Genomic DNA, 20,456 nt, shown 5'->3' with positions numbered 1-20,456 from the left:
AAACACTTATTTTTAAATTAACTTTTTATATAATTTTACAAAATTTTCATTTTAATTGTTATTTTTTTAAATAAAAACCTAAATTTACTTAAATAGAACAAATGACTTTTTGAAACATAATCTAAGCTAAACAAATGATGAAAAGCTCATTTTACAGCAAAACTAAAATATATACACATGATTAACCAATAAAGACAGAAAACAAAGTACAAATTCTTGAAGATACACCCTAAACTCTTCATCTTTGAATGATATTCGTTTGTTAACCTTCTATAATTTAAACCACATTTTTTGAAAATAATTAGGATAGCACATCAACAACAACATTAAATATTCAATAACAACAACATTATCATTCAATATTAATAAATAAATGTTACAAATAATTTTATTTTCAACTTACTTTAGGGGTGATAATCAGATGATGATACCCTTAAAAATCTTTACACGTTAAAAAATATATTAATAAAAGATATTCAAAAATAAAGTGATCATTTTAGTATAATATATATATATATATATATATATATATATATATATATATATATATATATATATATATATATATATATATATATATATATATATATATATATATATATATATATATATATATATATATATATATATATATATATATATATATATATATATATATATATATATATATTATATATATATATATATATATATATATATATATATATATATATATATATATATATATATATATATATATATATATATATATATATATATATATATATATATATATATATATATATATATATATTAATAAGTTATATAAAATACTTGTTAGTTTTTCCATATCATTTCTTGATTATCATAACAAATAACATACACATAATTTGAATCATTTTTGTCGTATGAGATACGCATGTGTGTTGTATTGTGAAATAAGGGGTCTTAGAAATTTCAAGAATTAATTCTTGATATTCATCACTATCAAAAATATATTTTCCTTGTATAAATGATTAACCATCTATTGCTAGAAGGATCAATGGCATAAATAATTGTTTTTCTTTGGATACCATGATGAGTGGTTCATTTATATAAGTTGTCTTGTAAAGGTTAACCCGTGTGAATCATAATTCCAAATAATTTAATTTTTTTGTACTCCCGCATATTTTAGAAGGCCAATAAAAAATTCATTTATTGTCGGAATGGTTTCTTCGGCGAATTCATGAAATTGAACCACCACATTTTTATCCAACTACGATCCATAACTACGTACTTTCTGAAAATAATAACAAAATCATACACAAGTACTACACAAATTAACACAACAACAATAACAACAATGAATATTCAATCTTAACAAAACAATAATAATATTAAGCCTTCAATCGCAACAGAATAAAAACAACAACAACAACAAAAACAACAACAACGACAATCGTGAGTGCAACTTTTGTTAGATATATTTTGCATGTTGTCAAAACTAGGATACTTTATCGTTAATGTATATTGGACGGTATCCTCTGATTCTCTATGTGTATCTTTGCATTAGGATGCATAAAAGCATTTGGAAACAACATGGAAAAGGTCTCATGCGTCAAATATGCATGAATCATATTTTATTGTGAAAACTTGCATTATAGGTCGACACATATGTTTATAGATCGACCTATAGAAAAACATTTGTTGCTATACGTCGACACATCCATTCCATAGGTCGACACTCATACTGCATTATTGAAGCCTGTAAGTTCTGACTCATGTGTCGCCTCTTCAGGTCGACACATAGGCAACGCATGGCATACACATGTCGACGCATGACCTTATACAGGTCGACATATGCATCAAATTGGTCGGCACATGACTTTCATAGGTCGACCTATGCGATAATTTTTTTTAAAATTTCATAATTTTTCCAAGTCCTGTGCATTCCTTTTGCCTACAAACATGCATGCGTATAAATACTTCATACATGCATCATTGTCTAGTAAGGGTTTCTAGTGAGTAAAACCTATACGAAATCGAGATTTCAAATCATTCTCATCATCTTTAACCTCTCTTATATGCATGCACACAATGAAACTACACATAATCATTTTTTTGATTGGGTTCCATCTCGATTAGGGTTGATAACGTCCAATTAGGTTGTTTGTGTGAAGTCAAGCTTCTCTATGATGAATATATTTTGACGAAGACAAAGCTCCAAGTAACAAGAAGGCAAAGATGTTACTCAATGATAAAGCATCATGATTCAATATAAGATATTACACTTCAAGAAGGTATAATAAGAATATTTACCTTCACTAAAGTCTTAGATTCTCAAGCATTCAAACATTCATTGCATAACCTTTCCTTGTGCATGAAAAATGTCTTAGGCTTAAATTTCTCATTTTTCAACCGGGTAAACCGATTTACCTCTTAGGTAAATTGATTTATCACTGAAGCCTACACATTTTCTAGACATAAAGAATAAACCTTTCAACTAGGTAAATCGATTTACCTCTTAGGAAAATCGATTTACCACTGAAGCATTACATTTCCAAAAGCAAAAAATTATTTTTTTCAACTAGGTAAATCGATTTACCTCTTAGGTAAATCGATTTACCACTAAAGGTTTTTGAAATTATTTTTAACATTGCAACAGGGAAATCGATTTACCTCTTAGGGAAATCGATTTACCACTGTAACTTTTTGAAAACTTTTAAACGTTGCCACAAGGAAATCGATTTACCCACTATATAAATCGATTTACCACTGTGTGTTTTTGAAAAATCAGTAGCTTTTCTAACACCTCTTCTTGCACCACTTCATGGAATCATTTCATTTCAACTTGACAATTGTTCATGATTTTTTCAAAACATTACCATGTTTCATTAGAGGTGTTATGCACATATAAATACATGATATTTCAAATTCAAACTTCACCTTTTCCAATCAAACTCTTATAATTTTCAGAACTCACATTTCTTGTTATCAACTTTCATTCAAGATATTTTCTGCATATTTTCATATCATTCAAACCAGTAAATTATTGTCATTGGAAGAGAAGATCAACTACATTGATAAATCACTTAGTGTGATCATTATACTATAAACTCTACACTCAAAAATCATTGTTGTAATCCATATCTTATTTTTCAGATTTGTTGAAAATAAGATTGTTTGTTTTGTAAACACTTTGCTGTCCAGGATTGTTGGAAGCAAGAGAGTTGAGTTTGGGAGGATTGTTCTCATATCAACTTCGTAACCACAAGAGGTAGTTCTTGGTGATTGTGTATGTCCTGTATACGTCATAATAGATAGTAAAATCTCTTTCGTATTTAAAGGGGACTAGACGTACCTTCTGATTGTGAAGGGAACTAGGATACATCCTTGTGTTCTTTATTTTTCTTCACTTTGTCATTTTCCAAACTCATCACCAAACAAGAAAAATAAGAACAAAATTGTCTCTAAATCCATAATTTTTTATTGGTCCTAATTCACCCCCCCTCTTAGGCTCGCTCCGAACTTACAATTGGTATCAGAGAAGGTTATAGGTAACCTACTCCTAAAAGATCCATGGCTTCTGTAAAGTCAAATCCTGTTTTTAGAGACGGTGGCAGCAATAACATACCCCCACTATTTCGTGGAGAATGTTTCTATTTTTGGAAAATAGGAATGAAGGAACATCTAGAGTCTCAAGGAAAATATGTTTGGAAATCTTTCCTAGAAGGTCCATTCTTTCCTACTTCGGTTGTTAATGGCATTGGCACTCTTAAGCCCAAAGCATCATGGAATGAAGATGATGAGAAAAAGGCTATTTATGACAAGAAAAAAATAAATATTTTTCTAGGTGCTATTGGCATGGATGAGTTCTTCCACTGTACAACGGAAAAAGAAATCCGGGACACTTTGGTCGAAACACATGAAGGAACCGTGGAGGTTAAAAGATCAAGAGTGAACATGTTAAGTCAAGAATACGAGTTATTCCGAATGCAGCCCGAAGAACCAATTCCCAACTTGCAGAAAAGATTTGTGCATTTGACAAGTCACCTGAAAACGCTCGGTAAGACTTTAACTAATGAATAACTTAATCTTAAAGTACTCAGATCTCTAACCAGGGAATTACAATCGTAAGTGACGACAATATCCGAAAAGAAAAATCTATCAACGATGACAACCGCAAGTTTTTAGGTAAAATCCAAGAATATAAGACAAAACTTGATAAACTTGAAAAGAATGAGAATCTAGACAAGATATCCATAAGCATTGCCTTAAAAGTTGATTCCAAAGAAGTTGAAAGATAAGACAATCCGGAGGAAGACGAGAACTTCATGCTTCTTGTAAAAAGGTTAGTTAAATATTTTGGTACTAACGAAAATTCTAACTTTGCAAGAAAGAATAAATATTTTAACAAGAAGGAAGCATTTACGTCTACTCAAAACATAATTTTCTATGAATGTGAAAAGAAAGAACATATAAAGACCGATTGTCCAAAACTCTCAAAGAAAAGTGGTTTCAACAAAAGAAAGGATTCAAAATCTAAAAGAGCCTACATTGCATGGGAAGATAATGAAGTGAGTTCATCTTCCGATTCCGAAAGCGAAGAATGTGTTAATCTTGCATTGATGGCTCACACCATTCCGATGATGAAGAAGAAGAGGTTAGTAATGAAACATCCTCTCATAATGATACTCAAGGTGTTATTGATGAACCTCTAAATGAATGTAAGATTTTGTATAAAATCGTGTCAACTCAAAAGAAACAAATCCTTTCTCTTGAAGAAAAGATTGACACCATGGAAAAGAATTTTGAAATAGAAAAACAAAACTTTCTTGAAAAGGAAAAACAAAATCTTACATGCAAAAATTATGATTCACTTAGTTTCCAAATTGTTCAATTAAAAAGACTTCTTGTAAGATATTAAAAAGGACAAGTTGGATTGGAAAATGTTCTTAGCCAAAAAAGATATTCAAATGATAAAAGCGGTCTTGGTTGTTCTAAGTTTAACAAACCAAGTACTAATAAAACTATCTTTGTTAAGGCAAGTGACCAATCCAACAAGGAAAAAGTGAATAAAGCACAAACTTTTTATCAACATCCTAAGAAGAGATTTCCTAAAAAGAAATCATATGTTCCTAGGTATAAAAGTAATTTTGTGCCTACATGCTTTTATTGTGGTATAAGTGGTCTTACACCTAATCTTTTCTATGTTAGAAACTTTAGTGTGGCAAGTGGGCATTATGTGTGGGTTAAGAAAGGTACTAATTATGAAGGACCCAAGACACATTTGGTACCTAACAAAACATAGTTTTTTTTGTAGGTATGCTTGAAGACCACATCAAATTTATGGTATCTAGATAGTGGTTGTGCAAAGCATATGACGGGAGATATAAGCAAATTTTCAAATCTAGTGCTTAAAGCCAAGGGATATGTCATCTATGGAGACAACAATAAAGGAAATATTCTTGGCAAAGGAAAATATGGAGCACCACTTTTCACATCCATTGAAGATATACTTTATGTTGAAGGACTAAAGCATAATCTTCTAAGCATAAGCCAACTTTGTGACAAAGGCTTCAAGATCACCAAAGATGAATGCTTGATTGGAGATGAAGTCACCAATGAGGTAAAACTAAAAGGTAATAGAATCAATAATATTTTTATTATAGCTTTAGATGATTTGTCTTTGAAAATAAAATTTCTCATGGTAAACAACAATGACTCATGGCTTTGGCATAAAAGGGAAACCCATATTCATATGGAACATTTAAATAAACTAGTCAAATGTGATCTTGTCATTGGTTTACCAAAGATAAAATTTGTCAAAGATAAATTATGTGATGCTTATCAAAAGGGAAAACAAACCAAATTAACTTTCAAGTCAAAGAATATGGTGTCAACAACAAGATCACTTTAATTGTTGCATATGAACTTATTTGGTCCATCAAGAAAAAGAAGCTTCAGAGGTAATGTATATTCCTTAGTTATTGTTGATGATTTCTCTAGATATTTTTGGACTTTGTTTCTTTTGTAGAAAAGTGATGCTTTCAAGAAGTATGCAAAGCAAATTCCAAATGAGAAGTCATCAAAGATTTTATCTATAAGAAGTGATCATGATGGAGAATTCCAAAATGCATCCTTTGAAGAATTTTGTGAAGAACATGGTATCTCTCATAATTTTTCATCACCAAGGACTCCACAACAAAATGGAGTAGTAGAAAGGAAGAATCAATTTCTAGTAGAGCTTGCAAGAACAATGCTTAGTGATGCAAATCTGCCAAAGTACTTTTGGACGGATGCAGTTTCCTCTCATAAGTTCAACTCCAAAAAATAGAGAGAAGCAAGTGCTTGCACTTCTGGAAGTAGTTCCTGAGTCCGATTGGGATGTTCCATTTTTGCTAGACCTATGTGAGAGAGCCAAATATTATCAGGTTTGTGGATTGATTCATTCCACCAGACATGAGTATGTGGCTGCATTGGGTAGTTATATGAAGGATGTAGATGAGCCTGTTCATGCCTTCTCCTTTAACAATAAAGCATTCTCACAGTTGATTGGCAATGACCATGCTGCTATTCGATCAGCAGTCCTATCTCGAATTCCTGAATTGGTTGAACTAAGCAGGGAAGGTGCATTCCATATAGTTACCAGACATTTTACTGATGAAAGTTCCCATATCATCACTAAACTTCAGTCTCATCCAAGAAGTCTTTTCCTTTATTTAAAGACACTATCATACTCCAACGTCATATCTAGAGCATAATCTAACGGAAGTTCAAATGCACCGAAGACAAATGATCTCTCAGATGCAACCATCAAACTTGCAAGGTTCTGCAGCAACTATATAGCAGAACAATGCTGCGAACTTGCAACATAGTTATATGTCTGGTTTATCAACAAAGCACGACTTGGAGCCGACATCTCTACTTGCAAGTGTGAGGCTTGGTTCAACTGATATGCATTGCGGTTTTGCTCATGGTTTGCAAGTTATCGGCCCAACCGGTTTGTGCAGCTGTAGGTTGTTCTTCAGGCCGATACGGGTTTGCTGCAGCAAGTGAAGTGGTATGTTATCACTATATTGATGACTATTTCCCGAACTGCTGTTACTGCTGAGCAAGAAGATGTTGTTGCTGCCTAATAATTTGGGAGCGCTGCTGAAGCCTAGACGACGTCGACTGTTGAATATTGTTAGACTGCTGATTTTGTTGAAGGCTAGATAGAATCAATTGCATCGTTGAAGGTTGAATAGCACGTGCCGTTTGCATAGCTGATTTGAGAGGATTGTAGCAGGTACCGTAAGGCTATTCTGGATGAGGTTCGATTTAATGTTCGTGATGATTGTACAGGTTAACGGTTTGTAGTATAGAATCCACGGGAATTCATGCGATTCAGTTGTGGTGGCGAAGCCGCAGGTGGTTTTGTGTTGCTATCGGCAGGGGATTCGCCGACAGTGCTTTGTCTCGTTGAAACTTCCACTGTTATAATGCCAAAGTCTAGATGTGAAGATCCTCGATGGCCTGAAAAAAATGACTTGTATTTTCCTTCTCAAAACAAGAGGTTTGATCTCCCTTTGTGGGCTGTTGGTGCTGATGAGTGGGTTGATTGCGATGCTGCAATCAAGTCCATTCAAAGTAAGCCTTCTTATGTCAAAGGAATGAAGGGAAATGTTCTTTCAATGGTAAGGATAAATGCATGCGTTGTCAATGATCAGGGATTGCTGCTCACTAAGTCGCGACACCAGAGCCGAGGCAAGGATAGACAACATCCAAGGTCAGTCCGACCATTCACTTCAACCTGTGATAGTAAGAGATCATCAATTGAAGAAGATTCTCAGTCAAAATCAGTTAGTGATCAAGGTTCTTACCAAAACATGGAGTCCATTAGTGTGCCTAAAGACCACTTCTGTACCATCCAGGAGTTGCAGCTACATTTGGGTGACTGGTATTACATTGATGGTTCTGGGCGTGAGAAAGGGCCTTCATCATTTTCAGAGCTACAATATTTAGCAGATCAAGGAATTGTAAAAAGGTGTAGCAGTGTGTTTAGGAAACATGATAAACTCTGGGTTCCTATTACCTCTACCGCAGAAACTTCAGATGTCTGTCTCATGAGCCACCAAAAAAGCAGTTCAACATTGGGTGCATGCTCTAATCATCCATCAAAGCAAACCCATGGTGTTTCATATGCTGGATCTTACACAAGTTCAAGTATGTTTAACAGGATACACCCTCAGTTTATTGGTTTTACTTGTGGGAAGCTGCACGAACTGGTTATGAAATCATACAAGAGTCGGGAGTTGGTCGCTGCTATAAATGAGGTTTTAGATCCCTGGATCAATGCAAGACAACCAAAGAAAGATATTCAGAAACAAATATATTGGAAATTAGAAGGCGACACACGAGCTGCCAAAAGAGCCCGGATGCTGGTTGATGATAGTGAAGAAGACTGTTGGTCTTTACGTTCCAAACATGCATTTAGAAGTGGAGACTTTTGTGAAACTTAATGCCGAAACCTAGAAGAAATTGGCAGGAAGATTGCAAGAAAGTGTGGTGGATTTCCAATAGCTGTAAAAACTCTTGGAGGAGTATTGCGTTCGAAAGTAGATGCTAAAGAGTGGATTGCAGTTCTGAACAACGACATATGGAACTTTCAGAATGATAATATTCTGCCTGCATTGCGCCTGAGTTATCAATATCTTTCCTCTCAATTAAAACATTGTTTTTCCTACTGTTCTATTTTTCCAAAGGACTATTCACTTGATAGGGAGCAATTGATTTTGTTGTGGATGGCAGAAGGTTTCTTTGATCAGTCTCAAGACGGAAAAAACCATGGAAGAAGTTGGTGATAAGTGTTTTACTGAATTGTTATACAAATCATTGATTCGACAACTGCATGATGATTCTAGAGGACAAATATTTGTCATGCATGACCTTGTTAATGATTTAGCTTCTGTTGCTGTATGTTTCAAGACTGGACTGGCCCAATTGGAACTAAACCATCTTTCTGATGCGTTGTCTTTCTTTGATGAATCTTTTCTTGCATTGGCTAAGGAACAATCTCATGGAAGTGATATTAGAGCTCAGGCAACAATTTGTGCTCAATACAAAATAGCAGTCACTCTTCTTCGGGAAATAGGACGTCTGCAAAGAGTCCATGGCCCAAGTGTAATCAGTGCAAAAGATGAGATGGCAAGACTTTGACGTCATCTCGGGTCATTGCCTCTTCTTGCTAAACACAGAATAAATTGCATCCGAACTGCCATCAAAAGGAATATACAGGTCCGAGGATAACAAGTTCGATGGGGGACATGGTCGCTGGGGGAAACATTGTGAGGATAAGCTCTGGAGGATTGTCCATTCCTGGTCTTGCTTCACGTCTAAATTAAAATGGAAGCAGCGGATCCGGCGGTTTAGGCGTACAAGGACAAAATCGATTGATGAGTGGTGTGCTTCCTCAAGGATCTCCTCAGGTAATTTCAATGCTAGGAAATTCTTATCCAAGTGCTGGAGGTCTACTTTCACAAAGCTATATTCAAGCAGTACATCACGTGAACTCTATGGGAATGTTGAATGACTTGAATTCCAGTGACAGTTCACCCTTTGACCTCAATGACTTCCCTCAACTATCAAGTCATCCAAGTTCTGCTGGAGGGCCGCAAGGACAGTTGGGCACTTTACGGAAACAGGGTCTTAGTCCTATTGTACAACAAAATCAAGAGTTTAGCATTCAAAATGAAGACTTCCCAGCTTTACTAGGATACAAAGGTGGTAATGGAGAGTTTACTATGGATATGTGTCGCAACGCGAAAAACAACCGGCGGAAAAAACAAGTTTACAGAGCTGCCACCGACGCTATTCATCCTATGACGGAAAGGAAGCACTTGACTAACCTAAGAAAAGGGAAAGGAACGGCCTTACGACCAGAGATTGCAAGGCACGAGAGTCGGTTACGCAAGGGGAAGGTATTAGCACCCCTCACGTCCGTCGTACTCGACGGGATCCACGCTCAAAATTATAGGAAAAGGTTGCTGATAAACTGCTCAAAGAATGCACACAACTGGAATAAACAGGTGAAAGAAGACGGAGGAAGGGGACTCGGCAGAATGTCGCATCCTGGGCCTACGTAGTTTGTCAGAAATAAACATCAGAGTCGACGTAGTTCGGGGAAATGGGAAACATGCTCGCTAGGATATCGCATCCTATGCCTACGTATCTTCTCTATCCAGAGAAGAATCAGAGCACTCGTAGCTCGGCTAACGCACGCCGAAACAAAACACCGAAAAGAGACGCTGAGACGTCAAAATAAACCGAAAAGAGACGCTGAGACGTCAAAATAAACACACAACAGGAAACAGAATGCCAATACATGGATTTATATCCGACTCCCAACAAAGAAAAACAAACAAGGAAACAAAATGCCAATACATGGACTTACATCCGACTCCAAACAAACAAACAACAAACAGGAAATAGAATTCCAATAGATGGTCTTACATCCGACTCCACACAAAAAACAGGAAACAAAATGCCAATAGATGGACTTATATCCGACACCAAACAAGAACACACGCTATCCAACGAACACCAAAGAAAAAGGTTCTCCAATTGACAAACTAATAGGGAGTCTGGAACTCGTGCCTAATAGTTGTCAAGCAAAACACAATGAGACGCTGAGACGTCAAAAGAAACACACAAGTTAAAAAAAGAAAAAGGGTGACAACAAACTAATAGGGAGTTTGGAACTCGGACCTAATAGTTGTCAAGCAAAACACACACAGAAAAAGAAAAGGGCGACAACAAACTAATAAGGAGTCTGGAACTCGGACCTAATAGTTGTCACACAAATGCAAAGAGACGCTGAGACGTCAAAGAAAACAAAGAGCTTGAAAAGAAAAAGGGCGACAACAAACTAATAGGGAGTCGGGAACTCGGACCTAATAGTTGTCAAACAAACAAGAAGAGACGCTGAGACGTCAAAAGAAACAAAAAGGAAAAAGGGCGCCCAGAGAGATCTCGCTCGATCTCCTGCCTACGTATCTCATGTGGTATGAGAATCAGGGCGACGTAGTTCCCCTTAACAGGGGAAAGGATGAACACACAAACTAATAGGGAGTCTGGAACTCGGACCTAATAGTTATCACACAAACAAAAAGAGATGCTGAGACGTCAAAAGAAACAAAGAGGTTGCACTCACACAAAACAACAAAAAAGAGAAAATGTTGCCCGGAGATATCTCGCTCGATCTCCTGCCTACGTATCTCATCTAGTATGAGAATCAGGGCGACGTAGTTCCCCTTAACAGGGGAAAGGATGAACACACAAACTAATAGGGAGTCTGGAACTCGGACCTAATAGTTATCACACAAACAAAAAGAGACGCTGAGACGTCAAAAGAAACAAAGAGTTTGCACTCACACAACACAACAAAAAAGAGAAAAGGTTGCCCGGAGAGATCTCGCTCGATCTCCTGCCTACGTATCTCATTTGGTATGTAAATCAGGGCGACGTAGTTCCCCTTAACAGGGGAAAGGATGAACACACAAACTAATAGGGAGTCTGGAACTCGGACCTAATAGTTATCACACAAACAAAAAGAGACGCTGAGACGTCAAAAGAAACAAAGAGGTTGCACTCACACAACAGAACAAAAAAGAGAAAAGGTTGCCCGGAGAGATCTCGCTCGATCTCCTGCCTACGTATCTCATCTGGTATGAGAATCAGGGCGACGTAGTTCCCCTTAACAGGGGAAAGGATGAACACACAAACTAATAGGGAGTTTGGAACTCAAACCTAATAGTTATCACACAAACAAAAAGAGATGCTGAGACGTCAAAAGAAACAAAGAGGTTGCACTCACACAACACAACAAAAAAGAGAAAAGGTTTCCCGGAGAGATCTCGCTCGATCTCCTGCCTACGTATCTCATCTGGTATGAGAATCAGGGCGACGTAGTTCCCCTTAACAGGGGAAAGGATGAACACACAAACTAACAGGGTGTCTGGAACTCGGACCTAATAGTTATCACACAAACAAAAAGAGACGCTGAGACGTCAAAAGAAACAAAGAGGTTGCACTCACACAACACAACAAAAAAGAGAAAAGGTTGCCCGGAGAGATCTCGCTCGATCTCCTGCCTACGTATCTCATCTGGTATGAGAATCAGGGCGACGTAGTTCCCCTTAACAGGGGAAAGGATGAACACACAAACTAATAGGGAGTCTGGAACTCGGACCTAATAGTTATCACACAAACAAAAAGAGACGTTGAGACGTCAAAAGAAACAAAGAGGTTGCACTCACACAACACAACAAAAAAGAGAAAAGGTTGCCTGGAGAGATCTCGCTCGATCTCCTGCCTACGTATCTCATCTGGTATGAGAATCAGGGCGACGTAGTTCCCCTTGACAGGGGAAAGGATGAACACACAAACTAATAGGGAGTCTGGAACTCGGACCTAATAGTTATCACACAAACAAAAAGAGACGCTGAGACGTCAAAAGAAACAAAGAGTTTGCACTCACACAACACAACAAAAAAGAGAAAAGGTTGCCCGGAGAGATCTCGCTCGATCTCCTGCCTACGTATCTCATTTGGAATGAGAATCAGGGCGACGTAGTTCCCCTAAACAGGGGAAAGGATGAACACACAAACTAATAGGGAGTCTGGAACTCGGACCTAATAGTTATTACACAAACAAAAAGAGACACTGAGACGTCAAAAGAAACAAAGAGGTTGCACTCACACAACACAACAAAAAAGAGAAAGGGTTGCCCGGAGAGATCTCGCTCGATCTCCTGCCTACGTATCTCATCTGGTATGAGAATCAGTGCGACGTAGTTCCCCTTAACAGGGGAAAGGATGAACACACAAACTAATAGGGAGTCTGGAACTCGGACCTAATAGTTAGCACACAAACAAAAAGAGACGCTGAGACGTCAAAAGAAACAAAGAGGTTGCACTCACACAACACAACAAAAAAGAGAAAAGGTTGCCCGGAGAGATCTCGCTCGATCTCCTGCCTACGTATCTCATCTGGTATGACAATCAGGGCGACGTAGTTCCCCTTAACAGGGGAAAGGATGAACACACAAACTAATAGGGAGTCTGGAACTCGGACCTAATAGTTATCACACAAACAAAAAGAGACGCTGAGATGTCAAAAGAAACAAAGAGGTTGCACTCACACAACACAACAAAAAAGAGAAAAGGTTGCCTGGAGAGATCTCGCTCGATCTCCTGCCTACGTATCTCATCTGGTATGAGAATCAGGGCGACGTAGTTCCCCTTGACAGGGGAAAGGATGAACACACAAACTAATAGGGAGTCTGGAACTCGGACCTAATAGTTATCACACAAACAAAAAGAGACGCTGAGACGTCAAAAGAAACAAAGAGTTTCCACTCACACAACACAACAAAAAAGAGAAAAGGTTGCCCGGAGAGATCTCGCTCGATCTCCTGCCTACGTATCTCATTTGGTATGAGAATCAGGGCGACGTAGTTCCCCTTAACAGGGGAAAGGATGAACACACAAACTAATAGGGAGTCTAGAACTCGGACCTAATAGTTATCACACAAACAAAAAGAGACGCTGAGACGTCAAAAGAAACAAAGAGGTTGCACTCACACAACACAAAAAAAAGAGAAAGGGTTGCCCGGAGAGATCTCGCTCGATCTCCTGCCTACGTATCTCATCTGGTATGAGAATCAGTGCGACGTAGTTCCCCTTAACAGGGGAAAGGATGAACACACAAACTAATAGGGAGTGTGGAACTCGGACCTAATAGTTAGCACACAAACAAAAAGAGACGCTGAGACGTCAAAAGAAACAAAGAGGTTGCACTCACACAACACAACAAAAAAGAGAAAAGGTTGCCCGGAGAGATCTCGCTCGATCTCCTGCCTACGTATCTCATCTGGTATGACAATCAGGGCGACGTAGTTCCCCTTAACAGGGGAAAGGATGAACACACAAACTAATAGGGAGTCTGGAACTCGGACCTAATAGTTATCACACAAACAAAAAGAGACGCTGAGACATCAAAAGAAACAAAGAGGTTGCACTCACACAACACAACAAAAAAGAGAAAAGGTTGCCCGGAGAGATCTCGCTTGATCTCCTGTCTACGTATCTCATCTGGTATGACAATCAGGGCGACGTAGTTCCCCTTAACAGGGGAAAGGATGAACACACAAACTAATAGGGAGTCTGCAACTCAGACCTAATAGTTATCACACAAACAAAAAGAGACGCTGAGACGTCAAAAGAAACAAAGAGTTTCCACTCACACAACACAACAAAAAAGAGAAAAGGTTGCCCGGAGAGATCTCGCTCGATCTCCTGTCTACGTATCTCATCTGGTATGACAATCAGGGCGACGTAGTTCCCCTTAACAGGGGAAAGGATGAACACACAAACTAATAGGGAGTCTGGAACTCGGACCTAATAGTTATCACACAAACAAAAAGAGACGCTGAGACGTCAAAAGAAACAAAGAGTTTGCACTCACACAACACAACAAAAAAGAGAAAAGGTTGCCCGGAGAGATCTCGCTCGATCTCCTGCCTACGTATCTCATCTGGTATGAGAATCAGTGCGACGTAGTTCCCCTTAACAGGGGAAAGGATGAACACACAAACTAATAGGGAGTCTGGAACTCGGACCTAATAGTTATCACACAAACAAAAAGAGACGCTGAGACGTCAAAAGAAACAAAGAGGTTGCACTCACACAACAGAACAAAAAAGAGAAAAGGTTGCCCGGAGAGATCTCGCTCGATCTCCTGCCTACGTATCTCATCTGGTATGAGAATCAGGGCGACGTAGTTCCCCTTAAAAGGGGAAAGGATGAACACACAAACTAATAGGGAGTCTGGAACTCAAACCTAATAGTTATCACACAAACAAAAAGAGATGCTGAGACGTCAAAAGAAACAAAGAGGTTGCACTCACACAACACAACAAAAAAGAGAAAAGGTTGCCCGGAGAGATCTCGCTCGATCTCCTGTCTACGTATCTCATCTGGTATGACAATCAGGGCGACGTAGTTCCCCTTAACAGGGGAAAGGATGAACACACAAACTAATAGGGAGTCTTGAACTCAGACCTAATAGTTATCACACAAACAAAAAGAGACGCTGAGACGTCAAAAGAAACAAAGAGTTTGCACTCACACAACACAACAAAAAAGAGAAAAGGTTTCCCGAAGAGATCTCGCTCGATCTCCTGTCTACGTATCTCATCTGGTATGACAATCAGGGCGACGTAGTTCCCCTTAACAGGGGAAAGGATGAACACACAAACTAATAGGGAGTCTGGAACTCGGACCTAATAGTTATCACACAAACAAAAAGAGACGCTGAGACGTCAAAAGAAACAAAGAGGTTGCACTCACACAACAGAACAAAAAAGAGAAAAGGTTGCCCGGAGAGATCTCGCTCGATCTCCTGCCTACGTATCTCATCTGGTATGAGAATCAGGGCGACGTAGTTCCCCTTAACAGGGGAAAGGATGAACACACAAACTAATAGGGAGTCTGGAACTCAAACCTAATAGTTATCACACAAACAAAAAGAGATGCTGAGACGTCAAAAGAAACAAAGAGGTTGAACTCACACAACACAACAAAAAAGAGAAAAGGTTGCCCGGAGAGATCTCGCTCGATCTCCTGCCTACGTATCTCATCTGGTATGAGAATCAGGGCGACGTAGTTCCCCTTAACAGGGGAAAGGATGAACACACAAACTAATAGGGAGTCTGGAACTCGGACCTAATAGTTATCACACAAACAAAAAGAGACGCTGAGACATCAAAAGAAACAAAGAGGTTGCACTCACACAACACAACAAAAAAGAGAAAAGGTTGCCCGGAGAGATCTCGCTTGATCTCCTGTCTACGTATCTCATCTGGTATGAGAATCAGGGCGACGTAGTTCCCCTTAACAAGGGAAAGGATGAACACACAAACTAATAGGGAGTCTGGAACTCGGACCTAATAGTTATCACACAAACAAAAAGAGACGCTGAGACATCAAAAGAAACAAAGAGGTTGCACTCACACAACACAACAAAAAAGAGAAAAGGTTGCCCGGAGAGATCTCGCTCGATCTCCTGTCTACGTATCTCATCTGGTATGAGAATCAGGGCGACGTAGTTCCCCTTAACAGGGGAAAGGATGAACACACAAACTAATAGGGAGTCTGGAACTCGGACCTAATAGTTATCACACAAACAAAAAGAGACGCTGAGACGTCAAAAGAAACAAAGAGGTTGCACTCACACAACATAAAAAAAAATAGAAAAGGTTGCCTGGAGAGATCTCGCTCGATCTCCTGCCTACGTATCTCATCTGGTATGAGAATCAGGGCGACGTAGTTCCCCTTGACAGGGGAAAGGATGAACACACAAACTAATAGGGAGTCTGGAACTCGGACCTAATAGTTATCACACAAACAAAAAGAGACACTGAGACGTCAAAAGAAACAAAGAGTTTGCACTCACACAACACAACAAAAAAGAGAAAAGGTTGCCCGGAGAGATCTCGCTCGATCTCCTGCCTACGTATCTCATTTGGAATGAGAATCAGGGCGACGTAGTTCCCCTTAACAGGGGAAAGGATGAACACACAAACTAATAGGGAGTCTGGAACTCGGACCTAATAGTTATCACACAAACAAAAAGAGACGCTGAGACGTCAAAAGAAACAAAGAGGTTGCACTCACACAACACAACAAAAAAGAGAAAGGGTTGCCCGGAGAGATCTCGCTCGATCTCCTGCCTACGTATCTCATCTGGAATGAGAATCAGTGCGACGTAGTTCCCCTTAACAGGGGAAAGGATGAACACACAAACTAATAGGGAGTCTGGAACTCGGACCTAATAGTTAGCACACAAACAAAAAGAGACGCTGAGACGTCAAAAGAAACAAAGAGGTTGCACTCACACAACACAACAAAAAAGAGAGAAGGTTGCCCGGAGAGATCTCGCTCGATCTCCTGCCTACGTATCTCATCTGGTATGACAATCAGGGCGACGTAGTTCCCCTTAACAGGGGAAAGGATGAACACACAAACTAATAGGGAGTCTCGAACTCAGACCTAATAGTTATCACACAAACAAAAAGAGACGCTGAGACGTCAAAAGAAACAAAGAGGTTACACTCACACAACACAACAAAAAAGAGAATAGGTTGCCCGGAGAGATCTCGCTCGATCTCCTGCCTACGTATCTCATCTGGTATGAGAATCAGGGCGACGTAGTTCCCCTTAACAGGGGAAAGGATGAACACACAAACTAATAGGGAGTCTGGAACTCGGACCTAATAGTTATCACACAAACAAAAAGAGACGCTGAGACGTCAAAAGAAACAAAGAGGTTGCACTCACACAACACAACAAAAAAGAGAAAGGGTTGCCCGGAGAGATCTCGCTCGATCTCCTGCCTACGTATCTCATCTGGAATGAGAATCAGTGCGACGTAGTTCCCCTTAACAGGGGAAAGGATGAACACACAAACTAATAGGGAGTCTGGAACTCGGACCTAATAGTTAGCACACAAACAAAAAGAGACGCTGAGACGTCAAAAGAAACAAAGAGGTTGCACTCACACAACACAACAAAAAAGAGAGAAGGTTGCCCGGAGAGATCTCGCTCGATCTCCTGCCTACGTATCTCATCTGGTATGACAATCAGGGCGACGTAGTTCCCCTTAACAGGGGAAAGGATGAACACACAAACTAATAGGGAGTCTCGAACTCAGACCTAATAGTTATCACACAAACAAAAAGAGACGCTGAGACGTCAAAAGAAACAAAGAGGTTACACTCACACAACACAACAAAAAAGAGAATAGGTTGCCCGGAGAGATCTCGCTCGATCTCCTGCCTACGTATCTCATCTGGTATGAGAATCAGGGCGACGTAGTTCCCCTTAACAGGGGAAAGGATGAACACACAAACTAATAGGGAGTCTGGAACTCGGACCTAATAGTTATCACACAAACAAAAAGAGACGCTGAGACGTCAAAAGAAACAAAGAGGTTGCACTCACACAACACAACAAAAAAGAGAAAAGGTTGTCTGGAGAGATCTCGCTCGATCTCCTGCCTACGTATCTCATCTGGTATGAGAATCAGGGCGACGTAGTTCCCCTTGACAGGGGAAAGGATGAACACACAAACTAATAGGGAGTCTGGAACTCGGACCTAATAGTTATCACACAAACAAAAAGAGACGCTGAGACGTCAAAAGAAACAAAGAGGTTGCACTCACACAACATAAAAAAAAATAGAAAAGGTTGCCTGGAGAGATCTCGCTCGATCTCCTGCCTACGTATCTCATCTGGTATGAGAATCAGGGCGACGTAGTTCCCCTTGACAGGGGAAAGGATGAACACACAAACTAATAGGGAGTCTGGAACTCGGACCTAATAGTTATCACACAAACAAAAAGAGACACTGAGACGTCAAAAGAAACAAAGAGTTTGCACTCACACAACACAACAAAAAAGAGAAAAGGTTGCCCGGAGAGATCTCGCTCGATCTCCTGCCTACGTATCTCATTTGGAATGAGAATCAGGGCGACGTAGTTCCCCTTAACAGGGGAAAGGATGAACACACAAACTAATAGGGAGTCTGGAACTCGGACCTAATAGTTATCACACAAACAAAAAGAGACGCTGAGACGTCAAAAGAAACAAAGAGGTTGCACTCACACAACACAACAAAAAAGAGAAAGGGTTGCCCGGAGAGATCTCGCTCGATCTCCTGCCTACGTATCTCATCTGGAATGAGAATCAGTGCGACGTAGTTCCCCTTAACAGGGGAAAGGATGAACACACAAACTAATAGGGAGTCTGGAACTCGGACCTAATAGTTAGCACACAAACAAAAAGAGACGCTGAGACGTCAAAAGAAACAAAGAGGTTGCACTCACACAACACAACAAAAAAGAGAGAAGGTTGCCCGGAGAGATCTCGCTCGATCTCCTGCCTACGTATCTCATCTGGTATGACAATCAGGGCGACGTAGTTCCCCTTAACAGGGGAAAGGATGAACACACAAACTAATAGGGAGTCTCGAACTCAGACCTAATAGTTATCACACAAACAAAAAGAGACGCTGAGACGTCAAAAGAAACAAAGAGGTTACACTCACACAACACAACAAAAAAGAGAATAGGTTGCCCGGAGAGATCTCGCTCGATCTCCTGCCTACGTATCTCATCTGGTATGAGAATCAGGGCGACGTAGTTCCCCTTAACAGGGGAAAGGATGAACACACAAACTAATAGGGAGTCTGGAACTCGGACCTAATAGTTATCACACAAACAAAAAGAGACGCTGAGACGTCAAAAGAAACAAAGAGGTTGCACTCACACAACACAACAAAAAAGAGAAAAGGTTGTCTGGAGAGATCTCGCTCGATCTCCTGCCTACGTATCTCATCTGGTATGAGAATCAGGGCGACGTAGTTCCCCTTGACAGGGGAAAGGATGAACACACAAACTAATAGGGAGTCTGGAACTCGGACCTAATAGTTATCACACAAACAAAAAGAGACGCTGAGACGTCAAAAGAAACAAAGAGTTTCCACTCACACAACACAACAAAAAAGAGAAAAGGTTGCTCGGAGAGATCTCGCTCGATCTCCTGCCTACGTATCTCATTTGGTATGAGAATCAGGGCGACGTAGTTCCCCTTAACAGGGGAAAGGATGAACACACAAACTAATAGGGAGTCTAGAACTCGGACCTAATAGTTATCACACAAACAAAAAGAGACGCTGAGACGTCAAAAGAAACAAAGAGGTTGCACTCACACAACACAACAAAAAAAGAGAAAGGGTTGCCCGGAGAGATCTCGCTCGATCTCCTGCCTACGTATCTCATCTGGTATGAGAATCAGTGCGTCATAGTTCCCTTTAACAGGGGAAAGGATGAACACACAAACTAATAGGGAGTCTGGAACTCGGACCTAATAGTTAGCACACAAACAAAAAGAGACGCTGAGACGTCAAAAGAAACAAAGAGGTTGCACTCACACAACACAACAAAAAAGAGAAAAGGTTGCCCGGAGAGATCTCGCTCGATCTCCTGCCTACGTATCTCATCTGGTATGACAATCAGGGCGACGTAGTTCCCCTTAACAGGGGAAAGGATGAACACACAAACTAATAGGGAGTCTGGAACTCAGACCTAATAGTTATCACACAAACAAAAAGAGACGCTGAGACGTCAAAAGAAACAAAGAGGTTGCACTCACACAACACAACAAAAAAGAGAAAAGGTTACCCGGAGAGATCTCGCTCGATCTCCTGTCTACGTATCTCATCTGGTATTACAATCAGGGCGACGTAGTTCCCCTTAACGGGGGAAAGGATGAACACACAAACTAATAGGGAGTCTGGAACTCAGAGCTAATAGTTATCACATAAACAAAAAGAGACGCTGAGACGTCAAAAGAAACAAAGAGTTTGCACTCACACAACACAACAAAAAAGAGAAA

Source organism: Lathyrus oleraceus, chromosome 3 (assembly GCF_024323335.1).
Source record: "Lathyrus oleraceus cultivar Zhongwan6 chromosome 3, CAAS_Psat_ZW6_1.0, whole genome shotgun sequence".
Taxonomy (NCBI): domain Eukaryota; kingdom Viridiplantae; phylum Streptophyta; class Magnoliopsida; order Fabales; family Fabaceae; genus Lathyrus; species Lathyrus oleraceus.
The sequence above is the reverse complement of the archived record's forward strand: the minus strand, read 5'-3'. Positions refer to the sequence as shown.